The sequence below is a fragment of the Prorops nasuta genome, unplaced genomic scaffold, assembly GCF_024137725.1.
Source record: "Prorops nasuta isolate Cenicafe-Biocafe unplaced genomic scaffold, Cenicafe_Pnas_1.2 PNAS00018, whole genome shotgun sequence".
NCBI lineage: Eukaryota > Metazoa > Arthropoda > Insecta > Hymenoptera > Bethylidae > Prorops > Prorops nasuta.
Window position 1 is genome coordinate 4,736,748 of NW_027116815.1, and position 22,103 is coordinate 4,758,850.

The window sequence follows — 22,103 nt, forward strand, 5'->3', positions numbered from 1 at the left end:
ACAAGACTAGCAGTAATCAATCCCCCTCCCCCTCCGTATCCCATGTCTCAAACTCAACCACACAGCTCCCCGCTACATCGACGACCCACAAATCTCCAAAGAAAAACAAGCAACTAAGATCAAAACTCTTTTCTTATATACTTTCGAGAAAATTCAGACGCCTGTAATCCTTACTAAAGAATCATTATTTAACAATAATTTCAACGTAGAAACCGTCCGGACTAATTCTTGCAAAATCCCTCGCAGTTTGCATCGACTTAAAAATAATGCAAAACAAAACCGAGGATTTTAATGGAAAACCAAGTTTATGCAAGAGAAAATGGAAAAGAGGAAAGACCACCGTGAGAGGACGAACCTCTCGAGTTTACCGAGCAAGAAACTCGACGTAGCATGTGTCAGCTGGTCGAAAAACAATCCTCTATAGTCGATGACGTCACTAAAGTCGTAAGACCGTAAGCCAAGGTTCTTATAGCGATTCCCAGGCAATCGGCAATTTTTTTGTCAGACCATTTAGCTTTCACCTCTTCCGCTGCATTCGTGGTCCGACTCGTTTTCAACGCACCGCCTGATTTTTCTCAGGAAACGGATCGTTCTAATAGTGTTCCCGCCGAGTCACGAGAAATTATCGCGAAAGTCTCGCAGAATCAATCGGGCAGTTGTACAGAAAATTCCGCGATACTCGTACACGATTCCACGAAACGAACCGCAAGGGGAGTTTGCGAAACCATCCGAATCATTCGTCAAACTCCTTTGTTTCGGATTGATCCGGAAACTATGATTTTTTATTTAAAAAAAAAATATATATATATATCGGTAATAAAAATTAATTCACGCCAGTGTGCATTCTCGATACTCGACAAAAATATCCTTCGAGGGATGATTTATATTAATATTTCGTTGGTGTATCCACAGCGTGAACCGTGCAGAGCCATAGTCTTATGGCTGCAAAATTTACAGCGTTGGGCAAATCATACTGGTAAGCTCGCCACATGTGGCCGCCATGCACTTCTCGTTCTACCATTTACCCCCCCCCCCCCCCTTCTGCACCGCATCCTCACACTTGCAATCGCTCGCTCGCACCCTCGCACACGCGGCCCTTTCCTCTTTCTCTCTCAGCCGACGCGCGTCTTTCCTCAGCTTTGTACATAAACATTCGCTCTCCACACACCTTATTCTCCCAGACGCCGAGCGAAGCGCTAAAAACGATCCAATGGTCAAAACTTTTTCTTCCCCCCATCGACACGTTTCACTATACCCTCGTGCATCTTATCACAATATTTTCCTTCTATTCCGATAGACCCCGCTGCATAAAGCGATCAGAACGGATTTATCTTGAAAAATATAACTCTCCAAGAATCTCTCTGATAGAAGAAACCAAACCACTGGTATACCATATTGCGTATACAATTTTAAACATAGATTCTAATTTATATAAGCTAGGGACTAAATATTCACAATGAAAACTTTGTGGGTAATGTCGAGGGTGATACTGTTATCGCGTAGAGAAATTTTATAATTAATGGCTCGTTAATTCTCTCCGTGATGTTATTGAGAGAATAAAAAAGAACGAGTTACTTTTTGATCCGTTCCAAGTTTTTGACGTAAAATATTACGACGAAGAGAAGTAGGGATTTCTGTAGCTGAGCATGAGTAGGAATCGTTTTACAAAGCTTATTTTGAAGAGTTGAAAGGAGGGGGGCAGGGGGGGGGGGGTGATTGTGGAATTTTCGGTGGCTACGCTAATGGCAGGACAAAATGGAATGCGACTGTTCCGAAAGGTTGGATCGTGACACGTTACGTAAGGAGGGAATATCGGAGGAAAGTGACGATGCCGAAGAGGCGAAGGGCAGAGGAAAGGCAGGGATTGACAGGGACGAAGGGACCAGAAGATGCAGCGTGGCGGATGAGTCACGCGCAGAAAAGAAAAAGGAACCCTCGGCAGACGAAGCCTGCATTCCAGGCCGATTGTCCAGCCAGTCAGAGTCTAGAAGAGGAGAGGGGCGCAGAAATAGCTTCCAGGAATCTACTGGAATCTCTGTGAAATCTGCTCGTAAATTCGTCATTGCTGAAAATTCGGAAGCCATACGCGTACCGCAGTCCACAAGTGGCCACCCTTCGCTCAGCGAGATTTCTTCGATGCTCGCTGAAATCCAATACTTTACGAATTCAATGCCGCCTTTTATCGAGTGCTCGTGTTCACTTTTCGAGCACACAGTGCGCACTTTCTTCGGGATACTGTGAAAATACTGAGAAAAAATCCGTGTTGGATGAATTTTTTCATCGAACCGAGTGACGCGATATATATATATATGAAAATATCAACATTTCGTTTTATCTTTGACATTAAGGATCGTAATGGACGCGTGTCCCCTCCACGTTCCAGACGCGCACCCACCGTGCCTTTTATCCGGTAGCGTTAACCTTGCATAAACAAATGCCTATCGATATAGTAGAGTATATACGGGATATGTGTATGTGTACCGAATGGTGTGTGCCCTATGATAATCTTTAATGGAGGCTCGCTGGCGAAAATGACCAAGCGTGGGGCTAATAGACAAATATTGTCATGATGCATTAAGCCAAATGGCTGCTGAGCTCGCTAATGGGAAAATGTATGGTCACGTTGGTGATGCGCTCTTTACTTTGGCCCGTTGTGCTGCCGCTGCATCGATAATACTGCCAGCAAATCCCATTAACGTTATCACGCGATCCCATTTAGGTACCAGTCACGTCGTGAAACGCCCGAGCTGGATCCCAAACATCTCCAGGGACAATAGATAAACTTCTTGGAAATTCCAGAAAATCAACACCCGGATCCTCGTATGCCCACCTACATGTATATACACACGCACGTACACAAACACACTAATTCTTAACGGGAAAATCTCGAAAGGCTCATTAATTGCGTGTTTCTTTTTTTCAGCATATAATTAAACCTTTTTTTCCTTCGAGAAACGTAAAGCTTATCTCGCTCAGCGATAAAAGAAACTAACTTGGGTTAAACACCCTTTATAACCCTCGAGACCCTGTCCTGGTTTGTTTGCTCGTGCAGATAAAAGATTGCTTTATTTATTGTTATCCCAGCCCTTATAATTCTTGCCTGCAGTGCTATAGCCATAGCGGTTAATCGGAAACGCGTAACTCGATCCGCAAAATGACAGAGTTTTGCATCGTAATGACTCTGTTACTTATTATTCTCTTTGTCCAAGGCGTATATGTGCAAAGATGACGCTGTATTCTTTGCCGAGTTTCTTCACGAATCTTACTCTCAATCTCGCGCACAATTATCTTCAATTGTCCAATTGTCTATATACATATATATAGTAGTCGAGTTCGTATCGTTATTTTATCGCTAATTGTGCCAGTGTGTCAGGAAAGAAACTGACCTTCGGGGTTTTGTATGGAAATAAAATTTCACAATCGGAAATAAACCACGCGCGATTCTAGGAAAATGTTTAATAGTTTGAAATTAACGTTCTTGCAGCTTTCCTTCCGCTGAGAATCGTTCTGCCATTGTCTCGAGCGTTTATGATTTAGCTCCAAGTATCTCGCAGCGAATTCCTGTCGCTTTCTCAAATTTATAAGTAAGCAAATCGTTTAGTGGAGCAACTAAGAATTCGTTGAAAGTGCTCTGGCCTATTTCCTGCTGCTACGAGAATTGACACGAGAGCTGCCAGCATAATAGATTCACTGTGCTTTATCTCTCTCTCTCTCTCTCTCTCTCTCGAAGGGTTGCACTTTGCTAGTGGCAAACACGAGACGCTTATCTACAACCCGACAAAGCTCCTCGAGTTTTCTGTTTATTAAAACGTGAAATATCATCAAGCACCTCGGCCAACGGAATTTGCTCGTCGGACTTAATTGAATTGCTAGGAAAAATGTGGAAAGGAATAACAAAAAAGATTGATAAAAAATGTATATATATATATATATATATATTAATACAATAAAGGTGGTAAACAATATGCAAAAATTGTAAAATTCCTTACAATAACCGATAATGGATATAAGCATATAATAAGAAGACAATGGACAGAGTGACCCAATTTTTTCAAACTACCTTATACCAAATTGCATTACTTTCCGTGAGTGACTCCGGCTGCAGTGTTCCTGTAAATTAGCTCGTAAAAAGGGCGACTCCCTGGCACGTAATGCGTTGGCTCTAATTCCTTCTTATTGGCTTAATAGTGGCGCTGCCTTTTAGCGAGAAAAAAAAAGTGGCTGGCCTAATACTTCAACCTTGCGTAACGATGAGATGCTTTACGGTGAACCGCGAAGTAATTCCGTACGGAATATGCGCAAAGCTCTATTGGGATGTTTATACGGGTCACCCTCGAGCACGTTCTCGAGGTAGTACACGAAGAACACAACAAAATATACAAAATCAAACGTTTATCAATGGATTTTCGATAAAAATTGAAGAATCGTTCTTAAAATATAAATATTGAATTATATAAGCCGAGACTTGTATAGTTGAAACACTTAAAACTCATAGACAAATAGATAAAAGAAAACTTTATCTAGTTAACTACAAGATATATAACTTTTTGCACAGTAGTTGTTTCAAGCTAAATTGAAAAAGATATTACAGCAAAAATGAATATCTCTCATAGATTTACGAGGACAAATGGATTTTTAGGTTTTAGTCTTTCTAACGTCGTACAAGTGCCTCGCCCTATTTGTATATATATATATGTACACACCACACAAGATAAATGAGTTATAGTTGGCAGCAGATCGTTATAACGAGATTTAGCGATGGATTGGATCGAGAAACGCTTATTAGTAGCGAGTTAGTGTGTCAGCAGACTAAACAAAGAAACGCGCAGCGCGTCAGCCGAGCAAGGGTACGCTCGAACGCGGTAAGGAGTAATTTGAGATAGCAGGAGAGTTGAAAACCGGTCGTAGAAATGCTCTAGGATCTTCCAAGTGTGTTTTATTTTATCCGCAGCGACTGGCTTTATCTATCTATGAAGCGAGCTGTGCTGTAACGTAGTAGTTGGCAGTTACGTTACTCTATAAGCCATATGTAACACGCGACTGGCCCTCATATGCCAAGCTGGCCAGCCCCCTGCAGCCACCATTTACTCGATCCTACGATCATAAATTAGTCGTTGTTTAGTCTCGCTGCTGGCAACTTCGCGCTGCTGCCTATTACGACTTCCAATTTTCTCCAGGGGAACACCCCGACTCTTCTATACTATACTAACACCTAAATCTCGAGCAGCTGCATCCGCCACTTTGCAATGATGCATTTTGGAAATTGCCAATTTACCTTGCTCGAGCTGAAGAAGAGCTCGCAACTCTGCAAAGTCCCCTTATTATACGCTCGAAGCGCAGGAAACTCTTCTTCGCTAATAAATTTATCTACAGGAAACCATTACTTGGAATATAATGTTTCGTGGAAATAAAATCGGACGAGGGAAATTCAGAATACACTGTTTCACGGTTGAAGAGAATTGATATGGAATTTTGAGGAATTTTATCGATTGCAATTGTAGGGGAATAAGTTTAGGTACAAGGTCGCGAATCTTCGGGATTTAAGGTTGTGATTTTTTGAGAGAGTTGTAATGTACCGAAATTGGTAGTATATATATATATAAACGTGGCGAGTTTATTTCGAGAAAAGATTAAGGAGCTGGTACCGCGCGTAGTACGAGTCTCCTTAAGCGACCTCCGACGCGAGTCGTTTGTAGTTTTTAATGGTCGGACTATAAATAATCGTGGCTCTAGAGAGTCCTTGCCCTCTTGAATGGCGAAATATTGGACAAAATCTTGAACGTGGTGAAACCGGAAGTCTCTACTTCTCGATAGCCTAAACAATACAATCCCTTCTCGCTGACGTAACTCTAAAAATGAATTTCGTTTATCAACACTGATTTCTCTTTCTTTATTCTTGGAAACTTGCGGTTACAGAAATATTCTGTCTTCGTGAATGGCAAAAACTTGGGCAGAATCTTGAAATGTGTGAAACGGACAGTATTCTTGCTACTCGATGACCAAAACAATTTAATTTTATCTCGTGAAAATAATGTTATAAAACTGATTTAATTTTATCAACAGTGATTTCCCTTTCTCCCAACATTGAATCAGCCTTGAAACGGAATGCAACTCGTTTTTGTAAATTTTGCTCGGTTTTCCAGCGTGTTTTTCTTCGGCACTCTCATTAGGGCCTCGCGGGCACTGGTATATAACCAGGAAGAGAAGAATTTGCTTTTCAGATGGCAATTAATACGGTAGAGCAACCCGTTAAGCGAATAACGCGACCTTCTTGAGAAACTCTAAGAAAAAAGGAGCGTAGGCTTCTCATGCAAGGCGTAAACTTCTTAGAGCGCGATTAACATATATACGCGTTTCTTCCTCATCTTATCGCAGGCACTCGGAGGGCGTGCTCCAAGAAAAACAGAAAAATGCAGTCAGCCGAAGGACACTGGAACGCGAGATTCTGCGCCGCTGTTACAGGAAACCAGCGTGGGCTGACATTTAGTGGACAAAGGAGGAGTTTTCGATTAGAAATCAAAAGTGTTTATCGCGTCTCTGCGATAAGCTTCGTCACTGAGAACAATGTCGAACAGTATTATATATATATATATATATATATATATATATATATATACGATACACTTAATTTTTTTCCTCGGAGAGAACTGTTCCTTTCACAAAACTAACTTACACAAAAAACCTCTTGTTATTATTCTCACCTTGCAGGGAAAGATTTAGAAAGATTTATGGATCACCGTGAAATCGGGCGAATCGAGTGTTTTTCACAGAAAGGGGGGGGGGGGGGGAGGGGGATCGGTGGGGCGTTTCGCGTCTAAATCTCTTGAAAATAATAGCGTTGGATCTTTGTTGTCGATATTATGAAAGCACGTGTGTCGAAGATTCCCAGAAGAGCGCGCACGAAAACATTGGCGTGTTTAGCGGACCGCGGCCAGATTTCGCAATTCACGTAGAAAATGTACAGGGCTCTCCGCGTGCGCTATCGATACCGATTTGCATTCCGGAATGCATTTCACGCCACCCGAGCAGTGCTCGAAAGCGAGCTAGGAACAAGAAGAGGCGCCCGGTAAAAATTCGAGTGGAGAATTGAATTGATGAGGAGCGATGGAGGGGAAAAAACTTGGCGTCTGTACGGATCGAGAATGCTAATTTAGAATGGGTAAGAAGAGAAGGGGGAAGATTAATTACATAGGGAGAGTTTAATTTGTACAAGGCGAGTCGATGAAAATGAAATGCGAGGCACGCACGCGTTTGAGTATATAGTGTTAAACGCGAGAGAGACGTTGGACTATCGACGGTGCAGCGAGGAAGAAAGTAACTATCGGGGAGAAGGAGGAGGGGGGGGGGGGGAGTAGTAGTAGGTTCGATGATTATTCCAATCGGTTGCTGCCAGTGTAACGAAACGCAATACACGGCATTGGGACGTTGACCCTCCGGAATGAAATCGAGGATCGTAAGGAGTACTTGGCGCACTCGTCCGGCATGGCAGCACGATACACAAATACATCGAAACGCGTGCTATACTACCTCCGGGCACGTGCGTGTGAGCGACGCGTAAACACGTGTGTGTTGAAGCACCAACGAGGACTCTACGGTCGCCCCCCCCCCCCCTCCCTTCTTCATTCTCCCCCCCTCTCCGGTATGTTAATTCCGAAGAAGCCGATATCCATCAAACACCAGAGCTCCCTTACCCTTTGCCCATTGAATCTCAACGACTCTTAAACAATTAACATCGTAGATACACATCTCTCGCATAATGCGCGACAATGTATGCGCTTCATCGATTCTTACTCCACTGGAATCTTGAAAAATTGCTGAATCGAGATTCGAACCGATCGTGCAGTGAAATTTTTTTGGTTTTTAATGGGAAATGTGGAAAGGAGTGATAGTTTATAAAATACAGTTATTTAACTTGCAAAATGCGTCTGCGTCAATTTTTATTCTCGGTTGAAGTTGAAAAATTGCTGAATCTAGATTCGAATTGTTCGCGTGTAGTGGAATTATTTTCATGGTGGGAAAATGGGGATGAATAAATAGTTGAGTTGAAATTATCTGTAGGAAAGAATCTAGCAAGACAGAGAGCATCATTCGTTACTAATAGTTTTCTAGCGCGAATGGAGAGCGCGTGGCGGCACGGCGGCCCATGGCGACAGGAAACGACGGCTGGCGGATGCGATTAAATCCAGGAGTAAATAAATGGAGAGGTAGGATCGTTCCCTCTTCGTCAGGCCTGCACCGTAGCACGTAGTAGTATTACCTACGCTTAGAACCAGCCAGCGAGTAACGTTGGAACTTCCAGTAAATGTCCGCATCTCTCTCTCTCGCTCTCTTTGCATGTGCGTGTGAGTGTAGAGTACAGATGAGAATGTGAACGGGCTTCCCCGCTGGGAAACGGAGACCCGAGCTTCTGCTTCTTCTTCTGATCACTATTACGCGCTAAATGCGAGGACTGACCTTGGAAATCGAAGATGCCTCGAAGAAGATCGTGAGACGTTGACCTGGATGCTAAACCTGCTCAACGAACGACAAAGCTTCCAATTCGAAGAATATTTCCAATAGTAGTAAATAAAATAAGAGCATAGAAAGAAATTTGTTGATAAGCGTTAATGTGCCAGGGGGAATAACTCGAGTTCCTGATGAAATCCTAGAAACTTTATTCAGCTAAATATATTAATTATTAAAATATTCCGAATTTAGTTATACTATAATTTAACTCGGTAAAGTTAATATAAGGAACTCGAGATATTTAATATACATTTGCTTTGGCTATCAACAGTTTCCACGAAATTTATATCACATCCCAACGCAGCACGGTAGTTCTTAGTATTTATTAATAGCAACTCTTACAGGAAATTGTATCTGTGTATGTTGTGTACAATAATAGAAAGTTTGTTATTTACTATATATCTTTTCTTACAAAATGTTGACTGGTAGCAGTTTAAGCGTGTAGGATTATGTTGAACAAGGTGAATTATCGGGTAAACTGTGTACTGTTGATGGAATAGCTATAAGAATGCGTGTTTTGAAAATAAACAAAAGAATGACGGGGACGAGGGGGGGAGGCGATAGATCTGGGAAATGAAAATGGTAAGAGGGGAATATTGTAAGAAGAGTCACTATATATTGCGGTTCCTCGTCACGTCTTCTCGGGACATTTGAGGGACTCGCAGTGGTATTTGAATACAATGCAGCCTGGGGAGACTCTGGAGAGACTGAATGAGGTATTTTCTGACTAGGAGTAGTCTTCTTCGACGACAGGAATTCCGCGTCGTTACATCTCTATATACTCTCGAAGAGCTCGCGCAAATTTCCTTTAAGAGACCGTAAGACTGAGTAACGCTGAAAATATTCGCTGGATGCTTCGAGAATTTCTATTATAAACATTGATCGCGAGACGAAAGTCCTTGCAGCAACCTCTAAAACTCTGAATTATCGTACCAGCTAATTCGTTCCTTGACTCGCATACTTGTTTGTCTTTCGAGATTTTCCACTCGAACGGAATTATTTAGGTAGTTCGATGGACCGGAACTGGGAATCCATAAAAAAGTAGCTGAACGGATGAGTAGGTCGAGAGGTGAGAGGGAAATCGGAGGAGGAATCGCAGATCAGCGAGCGAGGTCCTGCTTAACGTTTCCTGTAAGAGGGGGGAGGGGGGAGTAGGACCGGTCGTGGCAAGCACGGTACGACAAGAACAATCGCTCGTTTCGCGGGAAAGGAGCGTTGAAAGTTGGTAAAATAGAAAATAAATCGTTGGGAAGAAGCGAGTCGCTTCTGTCGTTCTCGAGGGAAGAAACAAAGCGAGGAAAAGAGAAGAGAGGAGAAGCCTTCGGGCTGCGATCTATTAACAAGCCAGTAGGATTACGTCGTCAGGATTATCTGGCGCTCGTGTGAGAAAACCTTGAAAGTAGCCTCGTGTATATAGTACACGGTATATACGTAATTCCGTTCACAATGGATTCCGAAGACTGATAATAGTCGCCTGAACACTATCGCGTTTATTTCTGCATGGAAGGAAGTGCTCTATCGGTATACACAATTTAATCCGATAAAAATGTCATTCACTTTTTCCTCGGAGCGTGATCAATGACTTTATTTACCGATCCTCCTTATCGAGAGAATATTATAAACGAAATCAATAAACTATCTCTCGTCCAATGGCTACGAGTTTCATTCATCGCGATATAGAAGACTGCTTATCGAGCGTTGCGGAAATGTTTCAGGCGTGGAGACAAATTTAACGACCAGCTGAGGGATGACAGAGCGAAAATAAGATGTGTAAGGATTTTAGTTTGAAAGGTGGTTTCGGGGTATAAGAATGAGTAGTGGGATAGTATGGGTCGTGTGGGATCGTGTAGACGTCGATCGAGCGAAGGTAACACTGGATGACCGTGAGGGTCGAGTCGAGGCCGGAGATTGGTGAGTGAGTAGTGAGTGAGCGAGAGGAGGGGGGGGGGGGGGATGAAGCGTAGCCAAGAGGAGCGAGAAGAGAGGGGCACTTCCGGTGCCCCCAACGCCTCACTCTTCAGCTACAAAGGATTCCGTGAGCGAGTCCAACGAGAACTGCACGATTTCAGGTCCTGACACTGAAAGAGGGACGCCACCAGCTGTTTATACCCGGGCCACCATTAGACTCTACGTCTTGCTCTCGATATCCAACAACAACAATTTGCTCGATAAAATGTGCTCGCTTAAACTCTTGCATATTTCTCGTACATAAACACTCTATCTCGTGCTATATAGTGTATATTTACATTTTTTGCGCGCCTTTTCGACGAGATGGGCCATTGTACTTCTGAAAAACGATACGGTGCTGTAAGAAAAACAGAAGATGCAATAAAGAACGTGACCAGGTAGGGGAAAAAGAAGCTCTTGCTTGGAAGCTTAACTACAGGGTCCAACGGTGAAGAAGGATCTCTCACTTTGGACAAGGACATAATAAGCAGGATCGTCCTGCTGCCAGATGACGCTTGAAAAAATCCCTTTTTACAGGCCTCACTGGAATGCCGCCTCCCCCCTCCCTCACCCCTCTTTCTTGTATTCGCTTCCTTGCTCTTTCTAGCTTCGTCAACTTCTATACCCGAGGGAATTAACTCTGCGAAGATTGCCCATACGTTTTTTAATTCTCAATTTTATATCGAATCACTGTACCTCGTAGAACATGCAATCTTAAATTACATAAAAACTCTCGGTAGTTATTTTTTCCGCTTGAAACCTTACAATAGACTCTCGGATGATCGAATCTTTTTTCTTCAGAAATTAACTCAACCAGACTTTTATCCCAAAGTTAGTATCCAAAAGTAGTTCGATAAATCCACCTTTCAAAAAATTCCATACACGAGTCGAATGCAATATATCGGTTTAAAAAGTAAATTGTAAAATTGCGTTGTTCTACATTGAAAAACTTTACAGTCGGAGCTTAATTTTCATCGCGTGACTCGCTTGTCAAGTTGCCGAAAAAGCGCGTTTCACGAGTCAACGAGCTAGATCTGATTTGGCCAGTTGGCCGGAAACCGCAGCTTTGTTGCTATTTCGTGGAAATGATTTTCTTTTTTGTTGAACTATGTTTACTCGTGTGAATTACATAATCGGCGTAATCCGTTTGGCAAGGATGAATGAAGGTTGGGATTGGAATTAAGCAGAGCGAGGACGAAGAGAGAATTGACGAAATGTTTGAATGAGGTTTGCTGATGGGCGAATGGAGTTTGGTTTACGATGTGGGATTTGGCTGGAAGTTCGGGGCGGAAATTGCAAGGAGGCGAAATGGCGAAAGAGCGTTTCCGCGGGTGCAAAATGGCTGTTGCGCGAACACTCCGCTATTTATCGTGGCTAGTACCGGACACGAATCGTTACGTCGAATGCAACTCATCGTTCCAGAGTTGCTCGGGAAGATCACCCTAGCCCGATAACGTCCGTGGCCCAAGCGGAAGACTCATGAATACGATGAATACGCCGAGTTTTTCTTGCGTAACGCATCCTACTCACCTTCTTGATTTTTCAATATGTGACCGAACAAAGAGGACGTTCCGATGAAATCACCAAAGAAACTGCTTGAGCACAACGATCCAATAAAATATCCACGAGAATCAAAAAACTAAACGCAACCAAACCTTTTATCGTCCAATAAAAAATCTACTCGATATATACAGATTTTTGCAATATTATCCTCGATCATGAACACTCGTTGTAAAAGACGTTTGTCATGTAGATTATATAGCCAGTCCATATTTTTCCTCCTCCATTTCAATGACGGATTCTGGAATTGCAGAAAAAGCTGAATGAACGTAACTCGCGATATATTGCTGATCATTGATACCGTCCTCTTATCTGGCCTCATTATCTGATTAACGGTAGACGAGCGTGAAGTTTGCAACGTCGCATTACTGTATCGAGCATCAACGCTTTGATTGCTCGTAAAATCAATTAAGGATTTTCAGTGAAGTTTATGTTGTTTCTTTTAACATTTCGCATGATTAATGGTAATTTATGAATTATGCAAGTAATACATATATAAATATTGGATTTGATTCTATTTTTTGTTTTGGAGTATTATTATTTTGCTGCATCCTTTTAATCGTAGAGTATTTAATTTTTTTTCAGAAAAGCCATGATTCTATATACAACGCATTATCAAGCATGTTGCTTTGATTGGACGTAAAATCAGTTAAGACGATTTCAGTGATTCTTTAAACAGTCCACATGATTAATATAAATAATGTAATTAATAAATATCCAATTAGTATCTACTTCCTGCCTTCATCTATATATATATATATATATTATTTGTCTTAGATTTTTCTGGATCCTTCATCGCAGGAAGTATTTATTTTCCCAGAAGAGTCATATTATTTCTTACCATTCAACGTTATCAAGCATCAACGTTTTGATTGGACGCAAAATCAGTTAAGGAGTTTCAGTGAGAAGATTTCAGTGATTTTTCAAACAGCTCGTACGATTAATAATAATATATTATAATATGTAAATAATGTATAATTAATAAATATCCTATTAGTACCTACTTCCTGCCTTTGTCTATATATATTATTATGCACGAATTTTTCCAGATCCTTCATCGCAGTCGGTATTTGTTTTCTCAGAAAGTCCAACAGCACGTGTTACCATACAACATTACTATAACTCTGGAGGAAATAACTTTCCCCGTTACAATTTATTTTCGCTCTAACCACGTTAGCTTTCCTACAAGACACGCGTGCAGAAAACAATATCGTCGCCCTGGCGAAAAAACTTGTCGAATGACGATACGATATCGCGATATACGGCACAAGTCCAGCTTAAGAAATCCTCACGTAAGAGGATGCGTGGGAGTCTTATTAACTCTAATGACCCAGTACACGCAGATACGAAAGTCAGCGGATCGTGAAATTATGCACGAGTCCATCGTGGATCTTGGAATTAGATTTTACTGGTTGCCTCTCGCAACTCTTTTCAAACGGAGAGAAAAAAAACTTTTGCAATCGGAAGAGAGAGAAATATTTACGATGGAATATGCGAGAGAAATGAAGTAAACAGCTGATGATTCGTAGAGGATTGCAAGAGTTAAGAATAGAGCTGGACTGTTCGAATGGTCGCGTGTAGTCGCTTTGCTTTGTTCGATTTTGTTGCAATAATACACGCGCCTCGGTTCCTCCGGGGCCAGCAGCAGCAGCAGCAGCAGCTGCACCTGCGTGCACTCCAGAGAGAGAGAGAGAGAGAGAGAGAGAGGAGTGAATTGGTATTATATGCGTCAGCCTGACTGTTTTCGGTACCTCAGCTGCCAGGGGCCCGCCTGGATACATTTACATTTGCCCCGGAACAGATTTGCTCGTAACTTTCCAATGCCTGCTAAACTGCTATTAATATCGAACTTTGTGCCAAGCATACGTGAGATCACAAAGACTTTGCTATAGAACACTCGAGAAAACACTAATGCTTCTTCAGGATTTCTTCAGGTATAATAAAATTGATACTCGATTCTTAGTCTTATTTAGGGATTGAACAAATTATTTTGTATACAATGCTTTTCCAATTTTTCATATTATTATATTTTTCTTTGTTAGATCCGAAAGCGTTTCTTGTCGGACCATCGAGAGAACACTAGTTCTTCAGGATTTATTTCAACTATAACCAAATCGACGTTCAATTGTTAATTTTATTTACGGATCGAATCAGTCAGCTTGTATAAATGTACAATGGTCGTTCAATCTTTCCATGTTATTATATTCCACGCTCCTTCCTAATCTCAGAAGCATATGCCGTATAGCATATATACACAGTAGGGACGCTTAGCTTCTCTCTTTCACGTTTCGTCCCGCTCCAACTTTCTGGGTCACGCGTGTGCACGCTCCTGCCTGCCTTTCTATTTCAGCGTGCGCACGATCACGCTGCCCGAGCTCTCACGTGAATCCAACCACGCAGAAATTTTCCAGACGCAAGGGCAGTATCCTCCCTCCCCCCCCCCCCGCTTCCACCCTCTAAAAAAACTCTAAACGAGACTCGTGCCACAGAAACATTGACGAAAGTCTTGATTATAGACTTACGGAATAAATATAATAATAAACTAACGAGGATGATCCAGTAAATTTTAAATAACAAGATTGTTTCTTCAAAACTTTTTATTCTTTACTATATTATAATGGTGTATTGGGGATAAAAAATATGGTTGGAGAATGCACGAGGGAATTTGAAATGATTAGAGATTTACCAAATGAGAAAAAATCTATTTTTGTTTGCCATATTAGAGTTTCGGAGATAAAAATCTAGTATGAGGATTCGTGAGGGATTGTGGAGTGACGAGAGGTTGGCTGAAGCTGAATCGGAGGATGTTGAAGAGCACAGTGGGTCTCGAGGTCCGAGGGGAACATCTGCATGGAAAATGAGCGGCTGCTGACGAGGAGGAGAGTCCTCTTCTCTGATTCTCTCTCTCGAGTACTCGCTCGGTGAGACGTGAGTACGTTGACGGTAGGAGAGGAAAGGGGGAAAGAAGGTTTGGTGCGGAGAGGAGAGTAGAGGGGGTAGAGAAATATGCCGTTACTCCGGGGAGTTGCTCCGCTGCTGCGAGAGCCTCTGCGCCTAACCCAACTCCAAAGAGGAAGAAAAGGAGCAGCCAGATCTACTACCACTACACACACTTATTCCTCTTGCACTTCTTACTTCGTCTTTATATTTTTCTCGCTCTTAGACTCCATTTGTATATACGGTGCTGCAGTGCCACTGACCCACACTGCGCGCGACCTCTTCTTCCTCCTCCTCATTTTATTCAATCGACAAAATTCACCACCCCAAATCCAGATATCAAACGAACGAGAGAAAAATATCTGAAAGATTTTTAAATAAAATCATTAAAAGCAGGTTTTGCAAATGTTTTTTGATTTTCTTTCAGAGAAATTAGTTTGTTTATCATAGTTGCATATCGACGCGTTGAATCCTTTGGAAAGTCGAATGTTCGTGACCCAGTAGGGTTGTATTTCTTGCGTATTTACTACCTACGCGTAAATAACAGCTGGAATAAGAACGGGACAATGATCTGAGTCGAGTTGACGCGTCGCTCGCCAACAAAGATCATCGAGAGTCCTTTGAAATCGTTGGGGAATCATAGAAAATTATCCTTTTCCCGTTTCATCGACCATTTATATTCCTCCATCAAAGATTTTCCTCGATCGAGGTGAATCACAGCCCGCTTGTTATTGAATCTTTTCGCTAATTTCGACGTAATAACAAAGTGGCTTTGTACATGCATATGTATATGTATATATAGAAAGCCATCAAGGGATGAAATATATCGCAAGATATTATTTTTCATCCCGTTGTTTATTCGTGGATAAATTAAACGATGGAAAATATTATCGGTGTCATCCAGCAAGCGAGAATCAACGCGAGGTATCGCAATGAAAATTCTTCGAGACGTTTTCCTTCGTGGGCAGTGGGAAGGTTTCATCCCACAAATCTTTGGGACTCGACGAGTTCCCAGGCATATTCTGTCCTCGATAAAGGAATTACGCAATGTTTTCTGCAAGGGCAAGCGTACGTATTCATAATCCACGTTACGTCCACGGTAGGCGTGCTTGGAATACGTAACTCGTATGCAAATCATTCTTAAACTTGCCGGGCTCGAGTCAATTAAAATTATGTCACTCGTTCTTATCACACTGTACCTTCTCGACCCTTTTATTCATCCGTTCCTTCCAAAGACTCTTTTCACTCCGTTTGTATGCAAATACCCTCCTTCATCTATCCTACGTCATTCCTCAACTTCAGTTTCCAAATCGCAGCAGCATTATTCGGACTTTCCGTGGAACACTCCAACTTTTTGATCGATAACTTTTTTTCCATTCATTGATTTCTCGCGATTGATGCTTTTTTCATTCATTCTTTCATTCGTTGCCTCATTGATTTCAATTACTCGTCTTTGTGGAGGGTTTCAACAGTGACTCATCGAGTTGCCGAGTGCGTTCGCCAGCAGAAGCCACTGGCATGGTTGAAACGTTGTTGTATCGATGGATTTAGAGAGGTTTTTACCTGTACGACCGGTAGAAAATACACGATATTCCAGTGGATGTAGCGGATGAGCATTCTCAGCGTGGGGTCTCGCGTGCCAGGTGACGTTATCTTCCAAACGCCTTCTGATATCTTCACTGCAGCCTAGTACCCTGATGTACGTTTTACAGTTATGCTCTTTATGTCGTAACAGTATATTCACCAAGATCCAACCGGCAGCAGCATGGTCATTGCAGAATGAGTAACGTGTTACAAGACGAGTGAAAATTTCAAATGTAATAACGAGGAGGAGCGCCACTTGTTAATTGCTGATAACGATCAATCGGAGCTATCGCAAATTAAATAGGGCACGCAGCGTGATTTGATGGAATAACACGATAGAATTAATAAACGTGTATTGTACAAAACTCCTGAGCCATTTGGTAAGTCTATTAAAGAACTTTGTATTTTCTTATCAGAGTCAATAATAGACTCTAAATAAGTATATTGCTCCATGTAAACGTAACAGTGAGTTAATTGGAGCTTCGATTTGGAACTCCTGGTCCAGACACGATTTATCCAAACCAATTATCACAGTTACATAGTTTAGTTAAATTGAGAATCCCTTCTCCATAATTGTTTGGTGCAACACAAGCATTTCCTAGTTTTCCAAAGCCAGTTGGAATACAGATTCAATTTCTCCTAAACCTCGTCAGCTGTTGACAAATGGCAGTCCAGTGTTCTGCCATTGTTTATGCGTGAATATCTTCCGAGCACACAAAGCACGTAATAGGAGCCTATAGCAAAGTTACCCCTTCGAAAGGAATGGAACACACCCAGAGAAGAAACACAAAGGGGACAGAATCATGCAGAGGCCTCGTATTTTCTCATAGAACACGCGTGAACACGTGAGTGGCCCACAATTCTGCTGATGAAAAATACCAAAATCTCTCTCTCTCTCCCTGAATCCTATAGTCGTGTCAGTTTGCTTGGACGAATAAGCCTCGATAAATTACAGCATTAAAGATAGTTGTAACGAATGCTGGTCTAACAGATAAGAAAGGCAAGTTTTCTCTTTCCTGACCAAAGCCGTAAAGCTATATCGATCCATTAGATCCTTCGCGAGACAAAGAGGCTCTTGGATAGGATTTCGGCTTTCCTCGACAAGTTCTTCGGAGGCGATCGAGGTTTCCTTCTCGCTTCTGCTTCGCCACTCTCTTATCTAAAGCCATGTTAGCGATAAGAGATTTTATTTCTGAAAAAGTTTTGTAACGTTGAATGCACTGGTTTGGTGAGAGAGTATCGAGGTTAGATCAAGATCATTCGGAGGTTATTCGCAGGGTTATATAGCAGAAGAGTACGGCTCTTCGAAGTTGAGACTGCGAGGAGCAGCAATAACGGGGGTCAATGGCTGCATCCGGACTTCTCATTAATTGGTTCGTTCGGCTGGCTGCTGCTGTCGAGGAACCCATGACGAGGCTCGTGCCAATGGACGATAATTCTTTATCCCAATATAATCCTCCGAGAGGGTTATCTTGCTCAAGGAGAGGATGCAGTCGATGTTGCAATAGGATAGACAAAAGAATAACGATTGTGCGTGTATATACCTAAAAATGAAAAATGTCACGTCAAATTTTTCTTCTAATAAATTCAAGTGTATTGATCCCATTACTTACAACCTTCCGTCGTGTTATATATATTATAAGAGAATCACACAAGAGTTCGGTCAACGAATAAAACCATTATGTCTTCAGGATTGTTCCAAGTAGAATTCCAGCATCTCTGAGAAAGATCCTTTTGAGTACACAGAGAAATCTTTTCAAGGTCCAGGTTAGCCTAGGTTTTTACACTGAACCCTCCATCTCGAGAGGCCTTCCAGGATGAATAGACAATTCTTGAAAACGGAAGCTCCGATTTTGCTAGGTATTCTCTTCGGAATGTTCTTTCTTGCGAGGAATGTGATTTTGGAGGCACAGGTTTTTATACACGACTCATTCCATGAGTTTTTCAGAAGATTGATCGACAAAATAAGAAATGTTATGACTTTCTGGTGCATTGCTGGTCAACAGATTAACATGCGTCGAATTGTCCGTGAAGCAACGGACCACGTGACACGTACATTCGACGGGCCGATTTGCAGAGCGGAAGTAGGCGTAATAACGAACTCCCCACTGGCGGTACGTGGTGGGAATGCGATAACTCTATGTACAGCATTGGTGGGACACAAAAGCGGGGACAGGAACAGGAGCGTTCGTAAGTGCAGCCGAGACACGGAATTCCTCGTTGCATTTTTCGACCACTGGGAGGAGCGCTAGGATGTCCTGTTTTCTGAAATCCTTCGGGCCCGGCTGCTATTCGCAGGAAGCTACTCACCCACGGTCGACATACGTTCCGTTTGGTCCGGAAATATTTAATGAAGGCTCTCATTCTCTCTATTCCCCCTACTCCAGCCGGAAATTAATTTTCGACAATGTGGATGCCCGGCATTTTTCCACACTTTCCTTCGTCACTGTTAAAACCGAAACTTATTTAACAGATTATTTACTTTCTCCGTTTTTATCTTAATTTCACAGAATTTTTACCGCCACTCGCACAATTCATCGGCTCAATTTTCACCACTCTCAACTTGGTTAACGCGAGAAGAGTTAAACTCGCTGGTATTTAACCGTTTCCTACAACTCGCCCACTCGCAACTCACAATTTCGGTTGCCTACGCGTTAATTCGTTTAGAGCCTCGCTGGTTCTTCTCCTTCCGAAAGTTCGCTGTATAAATATTGACCTATGTATATATATATATATATATATATATCGAAGGGTGCGGATAAAAGCGAAGAGACAATAAGATCCACCGTGGGCTTGATAATTAATTCGGTTGGGTTTGTGTTTCGGTTGAAAGATAAAAGTATTGAAAAGATTAGAAGAGAATGTCTGTGTGTGTGCGCGCGTGTGTGGTCTCCTCCCATTAGGAAAACCAGGTTGACCGTGGAATTGTGGAATTCGTGAAAGGTTCCGGTCAAACTGGTGTGGCTTGGGCTTCGAAGCAGCGTGGGTCGTTGAAAAAGGTATCATTATTGCCACACGATTTCTCATAGTTCAAGAGTCACTCGATTGAATTTTACATTTTACATTTTTCCTTCCTTCCAATTTTTCATCGAGTACCTGCAGTAATATCGCTTTCTGCAATAATGCGCCATTTCATAGAAATCAACAAACCTGAGCAAACATGCGAGATTCATTAACGTTACGCCGGGTAATTTATAAAAGGCGCGTGGATATACGCAATTTATACCGTGCGCTGCAGGTTGCTTTCGATTTAGAGAGCGAACGCTAGTATTCGCCAGTAGGATTCCAAGATTCGTGGGAGAAATTCTGCTGCAAATCTTGAGGAAAGGTCGAGCTCTGCGTATATTCGGTTTCGCGTCGTGATGGATGGTCTAAAGTTCAGAAGGCAAGAAGCTTTGCTTTAACTAAGGCCTTAACGAGAAATGCATCGTCGTTGCGCAAGAAGAAGGCCTTCGGGACGATCCAATTTCGTTTCACGAAGCTCCATCGAATTATATTCCGTAAGATCGATCGTCCAAAATTTGCTCCATTATATATTAAAGTCGAACGATCATCGGGACTTTAAAGCGAGAGAAAGCTGCAACAGTTTGAACGCGTCACTGTGACTGCCGCTGATGACCTTCTTCCACCTACCGGAATTCTTCGCGCGATCACATCTATAGTGCCAAAATCCAGTTAAACGTGACTCACTATTCTGACACTGTATATCCTACTCGATCACCGCCTGTAATTCCCGATTGGTATATTTGTCTTTCATTCATAATTATCCTTCAGCATGTACGGTCAATATGAGAACAAAAATAGAAAAAAGTTACCTTTGCAGTTGTTATATATACATATAATAATACATTATATATCGTAGGACTGGCAACTATGCGATGCCTTTGCGCATGTTTTGTAAGAGGATCACGCGAATAGTCGGTGAAACATGCAGCGTTGCATGCGTTTAATTTGCTCAAATTAAAAAGAAAAACACGAATATTTTATTGGTTTTTCGGAGTAACAGCGAAAATCTGTATAGTTTTAATATTTGTATATAAAAGTGAATATTGCGTTGATTCTGAATTAAGTTTAACAGTGAATTGTTTGTTGGTTAAAAACTAGAAGAGAAAAATAAACTTACGTATTCAGGCTGGGACGAGCGCCTCTGCCGCGGCACACAGAAGAGCTGCACGCCGCTTTCCCGCTTCCTCTCCAATATAGCGGCTTCCGGTTTCCTTCAACAGCACAAAAACTCGTAAGCCCGACTGCGCACAGCACGTATGTACGAGCCCGTGTCCGCTCAAATAAGCCTCCGGAAAGCACTAGGAGTATGCATTGACGGGCCCGCAAAAAATCACTTTTCTATATGTATATATATATGTACACCAGAACGAGAAACAGAGAGAAAGAGAGAGAGAGAGAGAGAGAGAGAAACACGAGCAAGTAAATTTTCACAAGTCAACTCCAATAATTTTACTCCAAAAAGGAGTGATCGGCTGAGAGTTGTATGAAAGGTAGAGAAGAGATGGAAAAACTGAGTGTGTGTGTATGCGAGCGAGAAAAAGAGGGTAAGAGAAGCGTGAAAAACTGTCAGTGAGTTGGGTCGCAATAGGATCGCAATGGATCCCAGCGTAGAACGTAAACACGCACACTCCGTAGATGAGAAACACCTTGGTCAGGGACGCCCTCTCGGTAAGAGATCCTCGGCTCTCCGAGACGGGTTTGTTCTACTCCCGACCAGATTCCATCAAGAGACAAGAAATCCGAACCAGCGTAAACAACAAGTTTCTCAAGTTAATTTTCTTTATCGAGCGTTGACTATAGATTTTTAACCTTGCTATAGATTCTGTAGAGGCAATAGATCCTGTAGTGTAGATCGCCAGAACGCCACGCTTTGTTTAAATGGGACCCACTAGATTTTCACTTGCACATTTACAGTTATAATTCACTTCACGAGGTGACAACACTGTAAACACATGGCGGTAACCGGCTCGGGTTTGAAACGTTGCATTTTTATGAATCCAACGTGTCCAACGCGATCGTAAAGTTCGTCAACCCGGGCATACCACTACGCTGAGGACAAACTCCAAGCTTCCGCTTCGAATTCGTAATAACTTTAAAAAAATTGAAATTTAAAATCCTGAGGTGGAACGCTGTATGGTTTGTGCACTCGACGTTGCCAGTTTGCAATTATTTACTTCTTTTATCCATTATGTATTTTAATCGAAACAAGTCGGTAATCAAATGCGAATGAAAATCGAGCGAAGCTAACAGGTTGCGCTCCGCGGAACGACTGAAGGAGTTGTTGCCGTTGTTGGTAGAATGGGGCGACTGACTGGGCACAGGGAACTCCCCACCCTGAGTTCTTGCAACGCGTGTCCCCTTTGCTATAGTGCCTGACACGAGGTACATTGGCGTAGGCTTATCATTTTCTACCTATAAAAAGTCTCAAACTTTTTTTATTATTTATTTTGTAAATTATTTCTTATTTGCGTAATCAACCTGCTAAAATTGATCTGTCAAACTCGCGAAAATGACAACAATTGATTACTATACTAAATTTATTAGTTTAAGGAAACGTATCAATT

The 22,103-nt window shown here is 42.1% G+C and overlaps 1 protein-coding gene across 2 annotated transcripts in view; it reads right to left on the reverse strand.

The window, feature by feature from the left end:
• LOC136780098 (signal-induced proliferation-associated 1-like protein 1) overlaps positions 1-21,789 on the reverse strand; it is a 35,121-nt gene extending 13,332 nt beyond the window's left edge. Inside the window, exons 1-2 of one of the 2 annotated variants that reach the window (XM_066738201.1) lie at positions 21,349-21,789; positions 20,657-20,750 (exon numbers count right to left, since the gene is read on the reverse strand). The gene's annotated coding sequence lies outside the window, so the exon portion shown is untranslated. Of the gene's footprint in view, positions 1-20,656; positions 21,327-21,348 lie in introns of those variants that run through there. The other variant, XM_066738202.1, reaches the window with a different exon arrangement.
• Between the last annotated feature and the right edge of the window lie 314 nt (positions 21,790-22,103).